This window comes from Aphelocoma coerulescens, chromosome 4 (genome assembly GCF_041296385.1).
Source record: "Aphelocoma coerulescens isolate FSJ_1873_10779 chromosome 4, UR_Acoe_1.0, whole genome shotgun sequence".
NCBI classification, from domain to species: domain Eukaryota; kingdom Metazoa; phylum Chordata; class Aves; order Passeriformes; family Corvidae; genus Aphelocoma; species Aphelocoma coerulescens.
Genome location: NC_091017.1, coordinates 45,890,225 through 45,909,504, shown reverse-complemented (window position 1 = coordinate 45,909,504; position 19,280 = coordinate 45,890,225).

Genomic DNA, 19,280 nt, shown 5'->3' with positions numbered 1-19,280 from the left:
GCTTCCCAAACTCTGGGAACTGATGTTCTCTTTTCTTTACTCCACCTCCCACGTGCTTGCAGATTAACCATGCAAAGTCAAAGGGAAAGAAACCAAGGACTCAATATTATCCACCTTGTCTTTGACTCTCTTCACACTCTGTCACAACCTTAATGCAATTTAAGATACCTAAGAGGTATTCATGGATGTGCTGTCTGGTGCTCTGAATCTTAGGGAGCCTTTTAAAAAATGTATGAATCTGTAATATAAAACAGGTAGTTGTGTGAGTCAGCTAAAGCCATGCTTATTTTATAATGGATAAGTGGCAGTGAATGCAGGATAGCTTGCAATATCCAAGGGGGATATGTACTCACCTGTGATTAACCTTCCTTGGCCATTAAATGTCACAGTTGGTGCATACACATGGAGCAGAAAGAATACATATTTGTCAGTAAAAAGTTGACTGAATGAAAGAAATCATGAAATGACATTTTTCAGTAGGTTTGTCATAAGTGGAGCATGGAGGAAAATTGCTTTCTGTAAATCTTGGCCCAACAGAACAAAACACATTTCTTTCCAGTTGGGAAGCCATACTCATAGACATAATGAAAGCATTGTGAGCTCTGACTTTTGCAAACTCTGATAGAAACCAATCTGCAATCTTGACAGATATGATCTTTTGCAGGATGCACTGTTCATTTACAGCAGCTAGAGACCTCAATTAATTTATGAACAAGGACAGCAGGCTGTGAACTCCCCAACTCAGCCTAGGTGGAGATGTCCCTGTCTGAATTTATGTTCTGGTAATTTAAAAAGATTTATACAAAGCTTTTCTTTCATTTTCAGAGTAGATTAAAATTCTAATGGAAACCATTTGTATGCATTTGTTGAATTGAATAATATTTATTGCTGTATGAAAAAGGGAGTGAAAAAGAAAGAAATGCTGAAAAACTTTGCTATCAATAAAGTTAGTGAGGAATAAATACGTACAGAGGCAAAAAGGACCCAAACCAGAAAGTAATACTTGTAGAACCTGTAGAAACCTTAGTGTTTTACAAAAGCATAATGAAAGCAACTTGCACCTGTTTCTGAATAAGCAGACAATAGGAGGCTAACCTACCCAGTGTGCATGGTCTCTCAGTTCTTTAATTCATCTAAGCAGAGGCAGCATGAAGAAAGTGCAGCTTCATCACAGACATGCTGATCACAGCTCATAGCATGCACTGTCACTTTGGTAGGGTAGGATTTTTTAGGGGCATGTGATGGTCACATAACATATTCATTTATTCCTGGAAAAACTTTTTGGAAGCTCATAGATGACTTCAGAGCAGAAATCCAATTGCAGGAGAAGATATTATTAAGACTTATGCTTCTGAAGCCCATTAACTCATAATCTTTGTGTCCAGTATGACTATATTGGCTGGGATAAAGTTTGGGGATTTTCTTTTGAAGGAATAGTTTACAAGCACCACACAGGGACATGTGCCAGCACAATACAATGGTATACAGGAGGAGGAATAAACTAGAAGTATACCTGATCAAGAATTACTGTAATTTTACTTGGCAGTTGTTTTCTCTGAGCTCTGATCAATAGAGTCAACCTATGGGAGTTTTGCATGAAAAGGAGCATGTAAATATCTGAACTGCTTCTGAAAAGACTTCTTGGTGAAAGAAATGTACTTTCCTTAGCTGAAATGGTAAAGAGCTTGCAGGTTCTCCTAAAGCTAGTGACAGTGCACACAGATGCAAAAGAATTCTCCCTGAATGACTCAGAGCTGGGATCCTGTTTCCACATCTGAATGCAGAAGTCCAGGCAAACTGCTGGCATGGCATGATTACAATAATGTAGATAAGCTGAAGCAAATTTTGGCAAGGACTGCAACAAGCTGGGCTAACATGCTGTACAGCCATGTGCACCAGAATAAAGGAAGGGGTGTCAGAAGGGAAAGTAATGCTGAGGAAGGGGCCAGTTCTTGGTGGGATGAGCTGTGGCAGGCAAGAACACACTGATAAACTAGTAGGATTTGAAAACATGCATTCTATATGCTTTTAGAGTTTATACAATGCAAATATTATCCTGAAATGCTCAAACTTATCTGTGAAAAACAATATCAACTAATAAAATATTGTTTTTCTTTGGGCATTCCTCATGACAAATCCATGAATTTAATTCCATCGTTCCCAAGATAAAGTGACTTTTGATGATAAATATCTGGATATAAATGAAGAACTAATGCAGGATGATATAGACATCCTAAAATGATGAGGGTTAGTTGTGATAGTATTGATGTGTTTTAAAGGCTGGCCAAATTAAACTTAGAACCAATTTATGACATTTTTATTCACATTAAATAGTATTTTGTTTTAGCTGTAATTCCATCGATGATTTGTTAATTTCTAGTAAGAATTTCATCCATGAAAACCAGAGTTCACAGAGCATAAAACACTAAGAATCTTATTAAAATCAATAATATTTTCATTCATTTCTAAAAGACATCAGCCAAAAAGATTAAGTGCTATCCTTTAAAGTGTATCCCTATTTTGATAAAATATAAAAAAGGCAAAAAATTGGCTAATTTTTCCAAGTATTTGAGTATGTAGGCCAGATTTTTCAGAAGACAAAAGTGGCTCAACCAAGCTATCCAACAGCATTTCTTTTCTGGGCTATCTGGCGGAAAAAGCATGCATAAATTACAATCCCTTTATTGTATGACCACCAGGAATGTAAATCCTTTCCTCCTACCTTTTATCTTATGTTTCATTGAACTATCCAGTGTGTGGGGGAGTTTATTATTTTTTTTTTTTTTGCATGGGGGGATGGTAAATTAATACATTGCATTTCCTTCCACACACATTCTTCACTGCCTTTAGGGATTTCATTTGACAAAGGCCTCGCTAACAGAAATGCAAATTTTCTACCTGTCATAGAGTACTTTTGACTCTGCTGTTTGTCATAGCAACACATTCCTCAAAAGCATGGCCATTTTGACTTCCCTGAAGCCAGGGGAATTGAGTCTGCACCTCCCAGGGCTCTCCTAGTCCTAGCAGACAGTAAAGAGCATTTTAATGTAAATTTGAATGAGAAATATTAGCCTCTTCACTTCTGTGCTATAAATAAAAACCTACATAGATTGAAAGTCTTATTGATCTTTGATTTATTTTAGCCAGTGTAGTTTTGTTACACTTTAATAGACATTTCACATCTAGTGAAACATTAGTAATTGTGGTTTTGATAATATTTCATCTAATCTAACCTTATCTTTTGAGAGTTGGTTGTAGAAAACTACATGCAGAACAGTGGAGAGATCCTTAGGCTACAAGATTTAGCAGATTAGAAAATGTCCTTTATCTTTACTGTTCCACCCTAAATAAATCAGACATCCTCATCAAATTTTAGTCATATAATTATGCAACACACTTTTAAGAGCACAGAGAGAGAAATGAGTCTCTCTGTTGTCTTATTTGTGTAAGAATTGAAAAAAAAAAAGCTTTCTATCCTTATCAAGAGAAAACCTTTTCATTCAGTTTTTAAGAGTTTGCACTTTTATTACTATCTAAATCTCAGTGGCCACAAAGGGTTGTGTTTAAGGTGAACAGTAAATGAAATCCTCATGCTTTTCAAGTAGTCTGTCAAATTCACAGTGACTTGGGAGATCCAGGAATTTGTGTGCCATATGTTAGTCCAGATGAACAATACCAACAGTATATTTTTACATAGCTAACATTCATGTTTGACAGCCTTCCCTAGTGTACTTTCTGGCCTAAGCAGTACGTTCTCTAACTCCACTCCCCCTGAAACCAATTCCTTTGAGTAATCACACTTCTTTTTTCAGTCCTGACCTCTATTTTCTTTTTTAGTTTTGTTTAGTTATTTTCTTTCCTGGAAGGTTCTACTTATTTTTGTGAAATTGTAGCATTTCTTCACCTCCACTGTCCTTGAGTCTTTCTTCTCTTCCTGATCCACTCATTGTTCACTAGTGCCCTTTACAAAGTGTCTCTCACCATTTATGCTTTGTCTCAAAGAGGAAGAAAGGTCTTTTCCTTCCCTGCTCAGTTTGACCCTTGGATGTAAGAACTGTGGAAACTCATGGTTAGTGCTAATACCTCACCCCACTAACTTCTACAGTTCACGCTCTCTATGTTAAACCTGGGTCCTGTAGTGTTATTTAAAAAATGAAATGCTGTGGTGTCACTCCTGCCTGAACAGGCAGGTACTTCTTGTTGGCATTGTCTAGGTTCTAGTTCCGAATTTTATTTTGGTGATTGAAGAATAAAGTAAAGGTGCTAAATGCCTGACAGGTATGGATGGATCCTGTTGCTTAAACAGGTGTTCCCATACAGCAGACAGCAAAAGAAAACTAAAGTTCTCACATGATGATGATTTTCACATACATAGATTCTCCCCTCTCCACAGACTAGAGGAGACCAGCAGCAGCCAGAGCTGCTCATTGGGAAGGCAAAGAGTGGTTTCAAAATGCTCCTTTCTGCAAAGAGACCATTCCACTGAAATGGAGGATGCTTTCCAAGGCTGGAGCTGCAACAAAGTATTTACTTAGCTGTAGAGATCATAATGTTCCATGGTTTATTTGAATTATTAAAATGCAATACTGCACAATAATCATTATTGCAGAGCTTCAAAACACTTACTGACAATGCGGTCTTGGCAAAGGAAGTATAAGTCTTTAATGTATAGCTGTTGCAACAGAGAAAAAGGAAATCCATGTTTCATACTAAGCTGTGCTTTCCAGAGAGATAGAAGGCATTGTCTCTAATATGGATTCCATGCAGATTTTTGTTGCTTTATATTTTAAAAATACCCCCCCTTGCCATCCTCTCTCAGCAGATTAGATGTCACTTCACTTTCCTTTTCTTGAAATAACACTGGAAGCAGATTATTGACAGCTCCAGGCTTCTGCACAGTCAGCACTACAGGAGAACAGTATAGACAGGAACAGAAGTCAAATGGCCTCCCAGGAGCTCCAGCCCATTAAAACAATTGTTAAGGGCACGAGAGCACAATAAACAGCTGTGGTTTGTCTCCCCAGCACAACACATGCCTTTCAGTTTGCTTCTGCATGGAAATGGGCTTAAGTGGTCTGATTGGACCCAGACGTGAACTTCTAGAGTTCAAGGCTTTCCAGGGCTTGGATTTTGGTTCCAGGCTGAGGCTAGAAGTCCTTGTAAAGTTAGGTTCCAGATCAATGCTTCCTTAGATTTGACAGCACTTTAATAGTACTTTCTGTTATTGGCTCTGTTCTGCTCTTTGCAAGCATCCTGATCCACTTGACAGACCTCATTTGAACTAAATACTGCAATGAAGAAAGTTAGCACCTTCCTAAGGTTCCCAGGCCAGGCTGCCTTCCTCGAGACAGTCACTGTTTTTAGCTAAATTGGTATAAAAATATATGTCTTACCACATAATCATCAAGTTGGTGCTACAGAACATGGGCAGAGGAAAGGAATGGTACCATCAAGGATTTCTTATAACAGAATAGATAAGGCAAAGATATTAGGGAGAGCTGAGCACTGTCCTGGAGATGTTGCAAGAGAGCATGGATGGAAGCTGGATAACTGTCCCGGACAAATAATATCAGAGGGGGTATCACCCACTGGTGACCTAATGGGTGTCATGGTTTGACACTGGCCCGACACCAGGCACCCACGAGAGCCGCTTGCTCACCCTCCCCTGCCACAGGTGGGCAGAGGAGAGAGGGGGAAAAAAAAATTAATGAAGGCTTCATTAGTTGAGATAAGGACCGGGAGAAACTTCAAGGGCAAAACAGGCTTAACTCAAAACTTACAAAGTGAATTTATTGCTAACAGAATCAGAGGAGGATAATGAGAAGTAAAGTAAGCCCTTAAAACACCTTTTCCCCTAGCCCCTCCCTCCTTCCCACCAACAGTGCAGGCAGACAGGGCATGGGGATTTGGTCAGTCCATCACCGAGATTCTCTTCCACTGCTCTGGGAGAGGAGTCCTTCCCCTGTGAGGCTGTGGGTCCCTCCCACGGGAGACAGTTCTCCATGAACTTCCCCGGCGTGGGTCCGCTCTCAGGAGCAGCAGCCACCCCGCCCCTGCTGCAGCGTGAGCCCCTCCCACGGGCATACAGCCCTCCCAAAACTGCTGCACCGGGGCTCTCCTTTTCCATAGGGTGCAGTCCTCCAAGGACAGGCTGCTCCCGCCTGGAAGCAGGGCCCTCTCTCTCCACCGGGTCTCCCACTGGATCACAGCCTCCTCCAGGCATCCACCCGCTCCGGCACGGGCACCTCCCCCACGGGCTGTGGGTGGATCTCTGCATCCCCCGTGGACCCAGGGGCTGCAGGGGGACACCCTGCTTCACCATGGTCCTCACCATGGCCTGCAGAGGAACCTCGGCTCTGGAGCATCTCCTGCCCCTCCTTCTCCACTGACCTTGGTGTTGGCATGTCGTTTCCCTCACATTTTCTCACCTCCTCCTCTAACTAGAATCCAAAATCTTGTGACTGTGTTTTTATTTTCTTCTTAAATAAGTCATCACAAAGGCGTTACCAACCTCTCTCATTGGCCCAGTTTTGGCCAGCAGCATGTCCATCTTCAGAGCCATCAGAGATTGGCTCTGCAGGACATGGTGGAAGTTTCCAGGAGGTTCTCAGAGAAGCCACCCCTGTGGCCCCCCTGCTACCTAAAACCAGGCCATGACAAACCAATACAGTAGGGAAGATCAGTGTCTGCCTGTTTTGAAGTTGCACACTTGGTGTTGCAGTTCTGCCATGCAGAAACAGTGTATCTATCTCACTAGGGACTGGAGATGATATTTGCAGGTATTGGAAATGAAATAGTGAATCCCAGGACCAGACAATGGGTAGAGGGAAAAAAGAAAATGAATGTTATCTTTCACTCTGCAAAATTTTTTGTACAGGAATTGTTTAATCACAGCTGATTCCTGATAAACTGTCATAAAAAGAAGACTAGAAATAAAGAAAGAGAGCTTAGGACTGCTATAGGATGCCCAGTGCAGAAAGGAGATTAGTCTGGTTCCTAACTTCGCAATGAGGGGTGAGGGGGGTCTTGTCAGCACTGCTGGGACAAGTTTAAGGGGATGTAAGCAGGGAGGATAATCACAGCACTCCGGCAAGTGGGAGGGCATTGCAATAGAAAGGATGACCTGCACAGAGTGAGTTACTGCCAGATGGCTCCCAGCTGGGGGACTTGAGGAGACCGTGATCTGGCTTAATCAAATGCCTGGCACCTTCTCTCCCTGCAGTGTCCAGAAAGACAGCCCTCACTGCCACTGACAGAAAGAATCAGAACTGATGAGACTGCCTTTTACAAACACAGTCTGGGCAGTGCATGTAATTATTTTTGTTGGCTTCCTCTCTGTGGCATTACCTCGAATATGAGGAAATTAAGGAGAAAAATTGCTATGAGCTTTGTAGGCCCTTTATCGCTTTAATCTCCTCTCCTCTCTGCCTTCTATTTTCCTGTCTCTTGTCATCCGTCTTTGCAGAGACAGTGACCAAGTTAAGCTAAACAGCCTTTTAGATTTGTTTGCGATTGATTTGATTTCTGCTTTCAGAAACTGTTTGAAATTTTCTAAATGTGTTATTTTCACTAGGACTAAATTTTCAATGCAAATTATGGGAATGCTAGAATAAGAATTCAACACATCTACTGGATTTAGGGAGGGAAAAATACCTGTCATGTCTATGGGGTGGAAAAGTAGACTACACTATTTTTGTGATTCCTTTTAGCAGGACATGAGGGAAAGGCAAGAAAGACTGTATTCTGGAGCACTTGCTATTGTAGAAACTTGAGATGGTAGTTGTTAAGGTTTGGTGTTGCAAGAGGCTCTAAAGTAACTGGCTGAGCCTTCTGGATAGTTAGTGCAGAGCCTGCAAGGGCTGTTTGTGTTAAGTTGTATTGATTGTCTTGTATATAATTTAATAATGTGGAAGTCTGCTTTCTTTCCTTGCAGCTATAGACTGCATCTGTCCTTGTTGGAGTGTTCCCATGGCAATCGTGGGTTGGAATTGTATTAGTTTGATTTATTCAATAAATAAGTAGAAAAATAAAACAAGATAATTACCCAACAATGAATAGCTACCATATGAACACAGTGAAAACTACACCAAAGGCCACTGGCAACAGGCAACATTTCTAGTTTAAAAGCAGTGCAGAGATTCCCAATGAATTTTTTTTGGCCTTCATTGGCCCTTTCTCCATTAGGTGTCAGGCTCTGTAGCTTAAAGAATCTTCACTGTGTACCAAATACCTCTTTTGGCTTCTCATGTCCATACCATTGTTATTCTTGCCTAAGCAGTGGCAGCAGCTTTTATGAGCTCTTACAACTTAGTCTGTATAGTAGACACATTTGCAGGGAAGAAAGCTGCCTCTTTGCTCCCCAGAGAAGTGGTACAAAAACCTGTGCTAATAAAACAAACATCTATGCTTCAGCTGAGATTTTCTCTCCTAACAGTCCATTACATGGGCATGCAGGCAGGCTGCTAACAGGCCCCCAAATCACTCAGGAAGCCAGCACTGCTGTGGGATGTGGGGATCTGGCTGGACTCTTGATAACCTTCAGGCAGACAGAGACATGGCACAAGGCATCCTTTGTAAGGGGTATTGCAGTGAAGCTTCTGCTATGGAAGAATGAGATAGGTAGGTTACTTAGAGACCAGGAAGACTTTGGTAGCAGCTCATAAGGAAATCACATCTGATGCTTAAAATATAGAAGCATAGGTCACTTCTTTTGCACTGTGGCTTGAGTTGACTTTCAAATCTCTGTTCAGAAATGTGAGGAGCCTGGGCTCCTGCTACGGAGACACAGCTTTTGGTGCAGCACTGAATGGGAGATGTATAAACGAAGCAGTGCATTCAACACTGACAATACAATTTGACTTGGGCTTCCCCAAATACTTGCTCTAAGTTCTGGAAGCTGCTGACAGCTAACCACTGCCAAGGCACTCTAACAGCCAGTGCCACTGGAAAACTAGAGGATCTTTGTCATGACTCCTTTTATGTTTGGGATAGGGGCATAGAGCAGGAATGGCTGTTTCTGAACAGTCCATCCAGGGCTGTCTGCTGACTGCAAGGTGCTTGTGTTTCAGTCAAGAACCACTGAAAATACTGAATTTCATAAAAACTAACAGGACAAGAAAAATATTTTTTCTGAATGTTCAATGCATTGCTGATCAGAATGTTATACAAGATGAACCCAGTGGTGTTAAATCATCATACTATGCTAGGCTTTTAATCAGAAGAAGACACTTTGAAGATCTTTTTGTCCAGAGTATCTCACATACATGCAAAACTTCTTAAGAGCATCTGCTGACTGGCTGAAGACACATCTCACTATGAAGATCTTCTAAACGGAAGTTTGGAAACTGGCTTGAATGCTCATTGAAGGGCAGCTGTAATATAAGCTAACATTTGAGGCTCTTGGAGGGAACTGTGGATCCCATTTAAAGCCTCATTTCCATGAGAATTATATCAGCACTCAAGCCTCCCACTGCTGTTGGTGGAAATGTTTTTGGAATTAGTGCTAAAATATCAGTGCCTTTGTGGAGACATTGTCTTTACGAGATGATTTCCATGACTACAGCCTGTTCCCACCATTAGGTCTGTAGAAACTGGGAGACCTGAGGTCTGTTTCTTGACTCTGCCTTTGGCCTGCTGTGCCTATAACTCTTATCATCTCTCTGTAAAAAAAAGGCATAAAAAAAGAGGGATAAAGCTTGGCTTCTTTTGTACAATGTTATGAGCACTTCAAAGAGCAATGTTTCAAAAGAACTAGGTTTTATTAGGAACCTCTGTTCTCACCTCCTCCTTGCCCCTGTGATATGAAATACTACAAGAGCTGTGGCCTTGGAAGGTGCCTAGGCAGTCTCAGGAGCCTCTCACTGCTGTTTCTGGGGCCAGCTTGCCTAGTGGGAGCACGGAGCAGTGGGCTGGTAATTGTGCAATTTCACCCCAGGAAAATTTCCACTTCAGCCTAGGGTAATACCCCATCAGATACTGCTCCAGAGTTATTACAGCCTGAATCAGAAGTTTGTGAAAGGGAAGAGTGAACAGTTTCACCTTGGTTTTCCCCAAAAGAGTAGCAAGAGAGAATGTCCTAAAATAAATGGGAAGAAAGCTCTTAGATGTTGCTTCTTAGCCCAAGGAAGTAATAAGTGCTCTTTCTCGGCATGCAGATTATCAAGATATCATTAACAAGATTTATTTGCTGCTCTTGTGAGCATGTAATGCATGTAGGTCTTCTCAGGAATTTGCAAAGCACTTAAAGGAAAAGCTTGGTGGTCTGGAGGTAGGAAAAAAGGACCCTGTCCCTCTGCTATTCCCATGGAGGCTTGGGGTCACTTGGAAATGACAAACTTTGGTTATAGCCAGAGTTACAGAGATCACTGATCCCTGGTCTTCAACCTGTGCCTATTCTTTTAATTTCTGGAGACATATTAGGGAGAGAAGGCCTGGGGGGCAGATGGAGAAGAGGTCCTGTATGGTACATGAGTGCTCGCAAGATCAGGGCCTCCAGCCTTCTCCCCTGCTCAAACCCTTGTGCCATTGCCTCCTCTGTTCTACACTGAGGTACAGAGGATTTCTTCCTGCTCCTTTATTTGCCACTGGTGTTCTGTTTAATCAATGACCTCTTCCTTTTCTTTTTATTTTCCACTTTGCTTCCCCTCTCCTATTTAGGCTGTGTGTGTCACCAGCTCTAGGACATCCTCTGCTTTTCCACCTGACCTGTGGCTCGGTACATATGCCACAGCATGAGCTCGAGTAATGATTTTAGCTTTTTCCAGACAGGCCCTGAAGCAAATTCACAGGCCAAGGTCTTTTGAAGTCCCAAGCCTGCAATGTGGTGCAGAGAAACTGCTCCCCCAGGCACCAGTGTTAAGAGTCACTCTAGTCAGGGAGCCAAGCTGGATGGCTGTTTCCCCTTACGTGCAAGAGGCTTCTGGTCTGGAAGACAGTGCAAAGCCAAGGTTATACAGCTCAAGCCATCCTCTCTACAGCCTCAGCCTCTCCCACCTACTAAAAAGATCCACTACACAAGCAGTTTCATGGTGGGGATATTGAGTTGGGATGTATCTGACCATTAAGCACTGTACTGTTCGTATTAACTGATAAATAATGGAAGGTTTTGACTGTAATATGCAGATGGCTTTGGGTTTTTTTTTTTAACTTCTAACCTTGCAACTCTATCCATGAATTTCAGTGGAAGGCTTTTCATATCCTAATTGGTCTTACAAATTTTGTACAGTACAAATGTTTTGGCAATGGAACTGTTTTGATCAAAGGTTGTATAAATCCCATTAGTCACAGCAGCTGAACCTGTATGAACCCTTTGATGGGGCTTGTACCACCTGAATTCCTACAGCACCGTTACAGTTTGTACCTCCTGTATAGATCTGCTTTTATTTGAGCTCCGCTGGCTGTGTGTTCTGGTGGGCTAAGGCATGATATAATCTGATGCAATGTGTGGGTTGCAAGATCCAGGCTCAGCAGCCTTTCTAAACTATGCCTTGCCAGCTCCACATCCCCCTTTGTTTGTCACCTCACATCACATCCATAGTGTTTTGGCTCAATGTTTCGTGTGTGTTCTGACTGAGAAATGAAATAGGACTCTGGAAAAAAAAGCGGTGCTTCTTTACTGAATTGCAGTGATTTATGCACATGTCAACAGGAATGAGGAAATGCAAATTCCTCCTGCTTCCAGATTTGCATGCCAGCCACTTTGAGGGCACTATTTTATTTCTTGGATTGTTGAACTCATTTGGCCTTATGCCTCACAGCACCACATGAGGTATGTCTTAATAGGCCTGAAAGGTACAGCATGCTGTGACTTGATTTTATTTACACTTACGTACATATCACCATGTTTATTTTAAAATGACTGAATTTCTGCAGTTGCAGCTCCAGGGTGGTAAAGTTCGCTGAAAGGACAGTTAGGTTCTTATCATCTAAATCTGGAAGACCTTATTTAAAATCATGGCCACTGTTTCCCATTTCTTATTCTTACTTTGCTGAGCAAAGTAAAACCGAAACAGCAAAAATGTACTGGTCTTTTTTTATCTGGTCTGTACTGGCTTCCTGCTTTCTTCTTTTTGCTTTTTACTAGCTCAGTGACTCTATTTGGATTTCCAGTGACAGAAGTGATAGCTATCGTTTATTAATAATATGAAAAAATGTAATTCTGACAAAATATTTAATTTTGAAGTATATTTTCTTTCATTTAACTGAAACTCCTCAAGCTCTTGGCTGACTGTCTCAGTTACCTGTGTCTCTAACATCAGCACTCCATCTCAAAAGGACACCTTGACTAGCCAGAAAAGGGAGTTCTAAGGCACTACAGGTGTAATGAGATAAGTCAGCTTCTGGCTTATTATGTAGTGCTGGTCAGGCATTTTCTGCCAAAATGTTTTTTATTTTCTCTAGTCAGGAGTCACTGATTTGACAACTGTTAGTGGAAATGTACCTATCAGTTTTGGCAGGCGAGTTTTCTCACACAGGAGAACGAATCTCTGGAGCAGGGCAGACGCCTGTCTGTGGAGGATCCTGCTTCCTCTAGTGCAGCTGGCAGCCCTCCCTGGGTCCTTGGAGATTGCTTCCAATGCTCTGACAGCCTGGAGACTTAAAACCTGGAGACTTAAACTTTTATCTCTAATGCTCAGATGGGGAGAACTCCAGAATGCTACTGCTAGTATGAGGTATGGCTAACTCAAATTTGAGTTAGTTCTATTTTGTGTTTAACTAAGTAATTAAATATTTATTGGGCCACAGAGGAAGCAGGTGACTGAAACTGTTATGGAACAGCTGCTTAAACTGGTTCTGGTCAGTGAGATCCTGCTCCTGGTCTCCTCTTCACACCAAGCCTGACTGCACGTTCCTTTCCTTCTTGGGCCCAGAGTCATGCTTGAAGGCATACCAGAGAGATAAACCCCATGGAGAATGAATATCTAGAAAGTAGGGCATTTAGGTCCTCAGAGCAGCTCCCAACAGGTTCAGATGTACATAAATGCTGGCACAAGTGATGGAAGACTTTGGCTGGGAGGAGGTGGGAGAAAGGGATATGACTGTCCTTTCGGAAAGGAGTAGGCCATGCAGAATAGTTCAGCTAAAGCCTCTTTACAGCCTTACCTGGGAAGTATACCAGTGTTTTCATTCAGTCTTAGGGGAATGTATACATATACCACTGTTGCCAGTAGCCAGGTCGTTAGCACGTGAGCTGGAAACATGTAACACTCATGCTCGGATTCCTGGATGCAAACTTAAACATGTACCAGCAGCAAGCCCTAATCAAGAAACAAAGGGCTACTTTTGGATGGCTCACAAACATAGAAATCTCTAGGTTTCATGCAGGTGTGGAATCAGGAGGACCATTTTCAATGTGGCTACTGCTTTGCACCCTTGTGTTCTGCAGCCCTCTTCCTCTCTCTTACTGCTGGTCCACTGCTCTGTCACACTAAGCTAAAAAATCTTGTAAGACCAGGAGACTTGCAGACATGACAAATGGCTTTGCAGACGTGCTTCCCCAAAGGTTTCAGTCCCAGGAGCAGGCATGCAGCTTGACCTTGCCTGGAGCCAGCAGAGCACTTTGAGAAGGACTGTGCCTAACACCTTATTTGCAGAATGTCCTACTCCCCACGTGCAGCATGTGCTCTCCCTGACCAGCTGCAAACCACTGCTAGGGACATCTGGTATGTGCCGCGGTCTGTGCCTCCCAGCTCGCAATGAATTCAGTGGGATTACTTGTATGCATAAGGCTGGCCGATGCTGCCATTATAAATACTTCCTTTTTTAAAGTTAGTTAGGTGAGTTTTTTATTAAATATAGTTTACATATGAAGCTGATAGCCTCTCTGCTTCCAAGCACAGGGTGCAAGTGTCTGCTGAGCTGCTGCAGAAGGTAGCAGGTATTTTGAGTTGTTCCTTGCTAATTATTGCTTCAGTAAACAACAGCTGTTCAAATGCAGCTCAGCTTCTTGCTTTGAAAAGATTACAGTGCCCAAACTGTAGTCTGGTATTATTGAAAAAAGAAAAAAAACTTATAATGATTTCACTCCCCTACTGCTACAGATTTTATGGGCCTTGTAGTGTGCTGTTATGTCAAGCATATTAATTGCTAGTGAGTCGATGTTAAGCAAATGAAACAGCTTTGTGCAGCGTTTGGACACTTGGTTATAGACAGTTTAACAGCAGTCTTCTGGAGAGACTGTGCATTAGTCTTAGATTATTTTTCAGCACTGGAGGAATGGCTCTTTCAAAGTAACTATAAAATGAACCATTGCTGCCACGCAATAGCAATAATAAGCTGTTAAGGTACATTGCAAAGCATGAGGTCAGAGGCAGTATGTTCTTCCAGCCACCCAAGAAGTGTAATAGCAACTAATTAGTGCAGCTCCTTCAGAGGCTACTGCAATTGCAATGAGAGGAAGGAAAGAAAGGCAGAAAAGTGCAAGGGGGGCCCCACTGTTACTATCTGCCCTTTAGATTAAGGAGTTTTTGGTATTAATTTAGCAGAGCGTGAAGGCCTGACCCAGTACAGCACTGAGTGTCAGTGATATGCTCTTGGCAGTGAAAAGAAAAATTGCCCTGTTCTCTACTCCATGCAGTTCCTGCCCTTCTGCTTCCTTCCTGAGGAGCAGGATTTATAGGGGCATCTGCCTTGATTTATCGAGGACCAAAAATTACAAATTAACTTTCCAGGCATGCGCACACACATGCTTTGCTGCACAGTGCCAGACCGAGCCCTTCCCCTCTGTCCTTCTGCCCAGGTGGCTCTTGCCCAGCAACAGCTGGCTGAGCTACCAGCCCAGCTCTGGTGTGAGGCTGTGGCAGTGTCCATGGCCACTGCCAGCCACCAGTGACCGTGGGCTGAGAAACAGGCTGGGCTTTGTTTGAAGCAATTGTTCCCTACCTACACTGGTACATTTCACTGGCTGCAGATGAAAGCCATCTGAAAATACCCTTTGTGCAGTTAAAGACAACCAACCTTCCCCCCTCATGTATACTATCAAATGCATAGATGAGCAGTCAAGCTGGCACTCTTTGATTGCCTTTGAGAAGGAACAAGGTGTTATGAGCCTACTACTCGTCATGGGGTGTCCTGCAAGGAGAGATCTCTGCTTTGGGGCCGCAAGTCGGGACTCACCATCAGGGTGTGTGAAGGAGCAGGGGCTGGGCAGCACCACGAGCAGCATCCACCGTGGTGCTGCCCTTGTGGAGCCCCTGCCACGGTCCAGCGCCCGCGGGGATGGCACATTCAGGGAGACCGGAGAGGGGCACGAGGTAGCACTGGCCCAACAGGACATGCCAGGCTGCCTGCCCAGCCCGGGTCAGTCGGGTGCCATGCTGCGGGTTGCCAGGGCTGCTGCTAGGGGACACGGCATCTTAAGGCAGTATGTATGTACGTACGTACATATGTATACATCAATTTATTGATTTATTTACATTACTGGAACCCCGGCTCAAGGAGCCGCACTCTGGGCGCGCCGCGGGCCCCACCGAGCCGCTAAAATGGCGACCAAGGCCGCCCCCCCCCACCCAACGGCCACGCGCCGGCCGCGGCCGCCCCTCCCCTGCCCGCCAGGGGGCGCGCGAGCCACGGCCGGCGGGCGGTGCCGAAGGCGCGGGGAGCGGCCCCGGCCCGTGCCCCGCTCTGGGCGTGAGGGGCCGTGCGCGGATGGCGGCCGGGCGCCGAGGGCGGCCGGGCGCGGATGGGGGCCGTGGGCGGATGGGCGCCGTGCGCTGAGGGCGGCCGGGCGCAGATGGGGGCCGTGGGCGTATGGGGGCCGGGCGCGGATGGGGGCCGTGCGCGGATGGCGGCCGTGCGCCGATGGCGGCCGGCTCCGGTGGTTGCGGGAGCCGGTGTTGGTCCCGGCGCGGACAGCTTGGCGGCTGCCGTGCCTGGGCAGGGAGCAGCTCGCTTGCGGCTGGGGGCGCACTTCAGACCCTTCCCTTCGGTCCGAGCTTCGCTGTGAAGGGAAGGAGGGAGCAGTTTGCTGCCCCGATGATGCAGGGCGGTAGCCCGGCTGCAGCTCCCGGTTGTGCACCGGCTAAGGACCAGGTGCCTCCCAGCGCACCGGAGCTGGCGGGGCGTGAAACACCAGGGAAGGCAGTGTCGGTCATTGAGGGTGAGGTGCGCTCAGGGCAGAGTGCGGTCAGTGCTGGCTTAAACAAGGTTTTACTATTTAAAAATTTTTGTTAGTTTGATTTTTCATTTAACCTAAACACTTGGCCTCTGGACGCCTTGAAAACATAAACGTAGGCATGTTGGCTCCGGCTATGTTAATAGAGAATGAGGAGGTTTGTTACAGTTAGTTTTAATAATCCACTGCTATAGAAGGTAATAGAACAACATATCTCTGCTGAGGAAACCAAGGGATGTTTTTAAAATGCCTTGCAAAGAAAGAGCCTTGCAGTCTCTGCCTAAAAACCTGAAACTTTTAGAGTAATCTTTGTTGGCTTCAGTCTGTGTCAACTTAATTTGGATATTTCAGAGTTGTTAAAAGGGGGGTGATAAGGAGAAGAGAAACTCAAACCCTTTGGCCTGGTATTTATCAGAGTTAAAAAGGGTTTACTTTGATGTCTCCTATGCAACTAAATTAATGGTGCCATAATCTAGTTTAACCTCCCATCACCTGCATCCATTACATGTACTTCCAATAGCTCCTATTTTGCCAAAAGCTTTTGGAAACTACTCCTATAGTCAGTTACCAGAATTGCATTCACACCCACTTTCTCTTCCCTCCTTTCCTGTTTGGAAGCACTTTACTACAATGTGGGGTCTTTTTCCTGTGAGGGCATTTAGACACTATTGTAATGGTGCCCTTTTGTGTCTTTCCTTTTTTTTTTTTAAATTTTATTTTGCCAAGACTCAAATTTACGTGTGATGTCTCCTTGTGCACTCTCCAGGGTTTTCATGATGCATGCATCAGGACTGTATGCAACAGTGGTATTGCTGGCACCATATGCAGAGATAACATTGCCTTCCTATTTCCCTTGTTTAACAAGGCCAGTAATCTCATTAAGCTTCTCCACCCCTAAAAGCTCTTCATTGCCACCACTATTGTACCGGAATCTCACAATGAGTTATTTATCCATTATGCACTCCTCATTCTTTCCAGTCAGTGCTTTCTTGAAGGCAGCTATGTACCTTTCATAGCAAGATTTGCATTTCTTATTCTGAGATATTTTACTTTTGGAGTTGCCTGTATTAAAATGCATTTTGTTTGAATGGGCTCACTTCAGCAAGTGATCCGTATTGTTTTGTATGACTGCTCTGTCCTAGCCATTATTTGCCACTCCATTAATTTTTGTCATCTGCAGATATTGGTGTGACTGATTTTTTTTTTTTTTTATATGTGCTTCCCCATCACTGTGTAAGTTGGTGACTAATATCTGGTTCTGGTATTATGGTCTTGTACACCCACACCCTCCTCAGCTCATTTTTCCATAGTAGTTCTTATCTGCAAATAATGGATGAACTTCTTCATATATTTTTCTTTTTTTTTTTATGGCATTTCTATCATGCCTATAGTTACTCTCAGATTTGCATTACTCATTGATTCCTCTATTATCTTTCTTTATACTATTTAATTTAATTTATTATTGCTGTAACTTTAATTGGTTCATTAGATAGCCATTCCTGTAATTTCAGTTTTAAAATGATTCCCGGGCTTGAAATTTGGAAACATTTTATTGCATTGGGATAAGAATTTTCCCTGGTGCCTCTATAATGCATGGCACTCACCCTGCTGTCTCAGACAGCTTAAGTGTGATTGAGTAACTAGAGCCAGTTGAAACACGTTGTTGCCTTCCAGCCTTGTTCTTAGTTTCTGAATTTCCTCCTTTTCCTCCTGAATCCCAAAAGGCTTTATTAAGACAGCTTTGTGGGAACCATTAACTCTAAGCTGCATAATTACGTTACTATAGCATTGACTTATTTAATAGTAGGAAAAAAATTGTATGCATGTCTAGAAATTTATATTCCTCAATGATGGAATTTTAACTTAGTAAATTAAAAGGTTTACTCAATTTACCTACGAAGTTATGGTAATTAACAGCAAGAGGGTCTACCTGCAATAAAGCAGGTTCTGTGAAAACATGACACTTTAATGAGCTGCCGTCATATTACGCTTATTCTTCACCTTCTAAATTGCATATAAGGCTCTCATGTACTTAAAGAAAGGGATGGTGTTACTGTTTAGCTTGCTTTGTTTAGAAGTGGGGACCCATATTTAGCATATTTATCTTTAATGCATCTCAGTGATGCATTTTATGTCATGCTTGCACTGCTCAGAATTGCATACATTTGGCATTCGTGATGCTAGAAATCAGGCCGAGAATTTTTAAAAAAAATGCATACAAAGAATATTGCAGTTAATAATCCTCATGCCACTATTTGTGTGGTACTGTGTGACTTCATTCTCACTGTTGCATTCCAGACCACCTAATGGCAGCTCACCTCCCTTTTGCTCTCCCTACCTGTCGTCACCAGCACATCTGGTTATTAAAGCAGGGCAGATTGTGCCAGAGCACCAGACAGCATGTTCTTGTCCCTCACAGTGCCACCTGTAATTGCCAGTATTATATCTTGTGATTAGGAGATGGCATGACAAACAAACCTTTCCACCATCTCTCACCCTGAAAGGCCTAAAACACTTTCAGTGGTCCATAACAAATACTCAGGTTTCTGGCATGGGTGAACAGAAAAGCTGCATTTTTTCAGCTTTTTGTGGTGCACTTTAATTAAGCTCTGGCATCCTTATTTATGTTACTTCTGTTGAAAAATGAGCTGGGGGGGATGAGCAGGAATTTACCTATTATTAGTTTACCTATTTATTATTTTATTTATTAATTTACCTATTATTATTACCTATTTTTGACTTTTTGAATAGGTGTAGCCTAGGTACTCACAGAGTTAAATTTGCCTTATGCGGTCAGTCCTCCATAAAGTAAAAACTTCAGAGGTAAAACATGAAGTCTTAAGCTCTGTCTGTCAGCATGACAGCTATAGATCACGTGTTCCTTTTTTCCCAGGGGGAGAATTGGCACATTCTCATCAATAAACTGGTTTTCATTTTGTTTTTTATCACTTTTTATTTGGCTTTTTTTGTTTTGTATGACAGAGCCCCAGAAACTTGTGTGTGTAAAGATCAATTTAATTTTATAAGCCTTATATATTTAGTCCTTAGGACTGATTGGCTGTAGATGAGAAGCTGATTAGTTTGGTGGGTTTGGATGTGGTTTTGCAGTTAGGGGTATATCACTGTGTCTGTGCTGTTCAGTTTATGCTGTGGGATGCTGCTCTCTGCT